General features: G+C 32.8%; 1 pseudogene; it reads left to right on the top strand.

The window, feature by feature from the left end:
* Nucleotides 1-1026: 1026 nt before the first annotated feature.
* LOC100920284 lies at nt 1027-2443 on the top strand (annotated as a pseudogene).
* The last annotated feature ends 1525 nt before the right edge of the window (nt 2444-3968 follow it).

Genomic DNA, 3968 nt, shown 5'->3' with positions numbered 1-3968 from the left:
CTAAACTCTGAGTAATCAGAATAACCAACCTTGATTTCTGAAATCATGAGATATTCCTGAATTTTCCATGGGGAGACTACCACTGTGGATTGTCACCAATAAGCTGTCAGATCATCACTGGGTATGATCTTTGGCTTAATTGTTCTTCTCAGTTACCAGGGAAGGCTCATCCCAGATGAGGTAAGAACAGTATATTCAAAAATGACTATGATGTAAATACAAAAGGTTGGTCAATACAATTTATTTTATAAATAAGTGATCATTGATTAAATATAATGTAGAATAATGAATAATAAAGATAGTAAGTGATGTAGGGCTACAGTAGTGCATCAGGGAGATGTAGAAACTTTACTGGACTTTAAAAGATAGGTAAGGAAGATTGAGATTGGGAATGAGGGACAAAAAGAAGAAAGGATGGACAAAGACAAGATGGAGGAAAAGTTTGAGAATTAGAACTAATTCTCTGAATGTTAGAATTACTAGCTTACACTTTAACATTCTCTGAAGATCAGAACATCTAAAATTAAATATTTTCTAGCTGTATGACCTTGGTCATGTCACTTGTCACCTGCCTCAGTTTCCTTATCTGTAAAATTTAGATAACATCTATCTCTGAAAGTTGTTGTGAGAATCAAATGAGAAAACTGAAAGTGTTTGGCATAGTTCCCTGAATATAATAAATGCTATATAAATATCATGGCGTTGTGTTGTATATGACTTCATAGCCATGTTCATGGAGTTGTTTTGGCTAAGATACTGGAATGGTTTGTAATTTCCTTCTCCAGTGGATCTTAAACTGATATTAAGTGATTTGCCAAGGGATACACAATTAGCAATTGTCTGAAGCTGGATTTGAATTCAGCTTTTTCCAACTCTTTTTATTATAATAAGTAGTATTTCAGTATAGAAACAACATTAGTGGAGATGGAGATGGGGACAGAGCTGGAGCAAGGGGCTGGGGAAAGGGATAGAGAAGAGGCTAGAGGGGGGTGGTTTGACATGAGCCATCGACTCCAAACATAAACATGGAATCCCATCTTCCATGAGAAACAAGACATTCACTCTGCTCCACACTGCCTGAATAGTCTATTGCAAGGGGAATATGTTTTATCCTCTATTGCTCATCAGTTAGATGAGGATGAGAATGGCAGAGGGAAAAGAGTTGCTAGTGAAGACTATCGAACATTTTTACATCAATCTTCAGGAAATATAGATGACAATGGTTTGTTCTCTCTTCAATTTATAAGCAATGCCTTCAAAGTTTGGAGTTAATCTCCAAAAGCCCCAGAGTATCAGAGGTTTAGGATCTATCCTATAAATGAAAGATCATTTATATGCAAGAAATATAGTTTACAGTTTGAAAATTAGGAAAACAGTGGTTTAACCTAAATTCATTCTCGATAGGTACAGAATTAATAGCAGACATTTGCCTTATACTTTTCTTGGCTCAGTTACAACAGAAGATTATTCCATATTTGTTAAGTTTTATCTACCAAAATGTGAAGCTGACCAGCTCCTGCAAATGATTCAGGTAAAATAAAAATGCATAGACCAAGACTCACTGGAGAAGGATTAACGCAACTGAAAAATCAAAGAGTAAAGAAAACAGACCTAGAGCAATAGTTTAGAAATATCATTCATGTGATGGAATTGCTATGTTAGATGAAGATGAAAAAAAGCTACAAAGGCTCTAGCGTAGAGCAATTCGATTTAATATGCAAGGTGGTTCCAGAAATATTTCAGAAGATATTCCATAGACATCAGGTACAAATTTACCAACATCTCTTCCTTCACAACTGAAAAAGAATCCTACTTTGAAAAACAACAGCCAGAACAGATATCACAACTACATGAAAAGCTAACTACAAGTGCAGAGGCACTTGAAATTGATTCAGGTGACAATATGCTTCAAGCTGCTATGAATATGTCTTTGGGAAATGTTAGTAATCATTTGCAGACTGAAGGAAAAAAATAACAAACTTTTTAAAAATATCAAAATATTCATATTCCCTAATGTTGACTCTGTGCAGATATCCTACACAAAGCTCATTTCAGAAATATGTCAGAGTAGCATAGTGTTCAGAAAAAAATAGGAGGTACCTTGCAAATAAAAATGATAGAAAATACAACAAATTTAGAACTAAAGACTTTATCTTCCAAATACTAGCCAAAGAGGTATCAATAATTAAAGGAATAAACAATAGTTTTCTAAATAATATTTACTCTCTTTTTGGAAGGTGGGCAATAACCTCTTAAAAGAAGAATTTTTAAAAAATCTTTTGCAGACCAACTGATAGGATCTTGTCACAGGTTTTTTCCCCCAAGTCTGTTGAACAATCTGATTTACTCCCCTTTCATCTTCTCATAGTTGCTTGTTTCTTAGTGCCCCAAAGGGTTTACTGCAGAGTGTCACTTGTCTATAGTTAGAACAGGTATAATGTTTAATGAGATAAATCATTATAATCACAATTGTGATTTGTGTGCTCTATCTAGCTTTTTTGTTGTTGTTGTTTCCATTTTATTTGACCTCATTTTCTCTCCTATATTGTTTTCATTTCACTTTATTTTAAATTAGCCTATGATAGGAATGAAGGGATCAATATACTATGATTGGTGCATCCCTGGATTTGAGGGGAACCCTGCAAAAATGAAGTATTGAGGCACACTATTCAGTTTGGGGAAAACACAACTATTTTTCCAGGTGCCTTATGATTATCTTTTCCATAATGTCTTTGACATTACAGCTTTTAAATGAACATTCCATACATTATGCAATTGAATGTCAAATTGTTTCCTCTGTTGCTTAAAAAAAGAGAGAGAAATAAATTATGCAAGCTAGCCTGTGTTAATTGTAAAACTTAAGGTTCAAGATATATGTGTAATGGATTAAACTGGGCTACCTGGTTTATATCATTCTACAGCTGCTTTTTTTTTTTTTTAATGAATGGTGCTTTCTGCTTTACACACATTTGAAATGTATGGAAATATAGATAAATGCTGCTTGACCTATATTCCATTTAACAGAATACAGTACAAATACAGTAATTGGAACACGTGAAAATATATTACTTACTTATTATTATATATAATTGTTAATATATATAACATAATCTATTATACTTATATATGTATAATATATATAATATATTATATTATACTTAAAATCACGTCACTTGAAACTATTTAGCTATAAATACAATAATTGGATGATTCAATATCCAGTGATGTAAATAAAAAAGGGTTTTGTCAAACATAAAAAAAAAGATTGTTTTCAAAAATTTTTCCTAATACATTCATTAGTTCTTAATTCTAGGAATTTTAATTTACTTTTTATTTTCTACATTTAATTTTTTCCAAGAGTCAATATCACAAAGGAAAGCCATATTCTCATGCCATATAATGCTATTTTAATCACGTGGGAGAACATATCATTTGGAAAACTCTAGTATGAAAATATCACACTAGCCTTTTTATATCACATATTTATTGGGACTAAAGAAATACTGTAAATGTTTACACTTTGTCTCATTATGATAATTACTGTTATATATAAAAGCACCTTCCCTTTAAAAATATGAAGGCAAAAATGAGAGGTGTGGTGGTGTTAGTTACGGGTGTGGTGAACAGAGAATCCAGTTTAGTGTTAGGAAAGCAGTCCTGCCTCTGCCACAAACTAACTGTGTGACTGACTTGGCCCTAGACAAGTAACCCTCTTGATGATCTAGTCAACTCTCTTAAGACTGAAGCAGTTGGTTTTCATCATCAGGGAGTTTGCTACACCAAAGAAATCAAAAGCCCAGTCCTTAATGATAGTAATATTTTTGTTTATGTTAGCAAAGGAAAAAACCTCTTAAAAAAAAAAAGTGAATTAAGCATTCCTCATATTGTATGAGAGAAGAATCATTGGTCAACATTTATTAAGTATTATTAATGCCAGAAATTACATTAAGCCCTGGGTGATCACGATA

Source organism: Sarcophilus harrisii, chromosome 3 (assembly GCF_902635505.1).
Source record: "Sarcophilus harrisii chromosome 3, mSarHar1.11, whole genome shotgun sequence".
NCBI lineage: Eukaryota > Metazoa > Chordata > Mammalia > Dasyuromorphia > Dasyuridae > Sarcophilus > Sarcophilus harrisii.
This window is presented reverse-complemented; position numbering and strand designations above follow the sequence as displayed.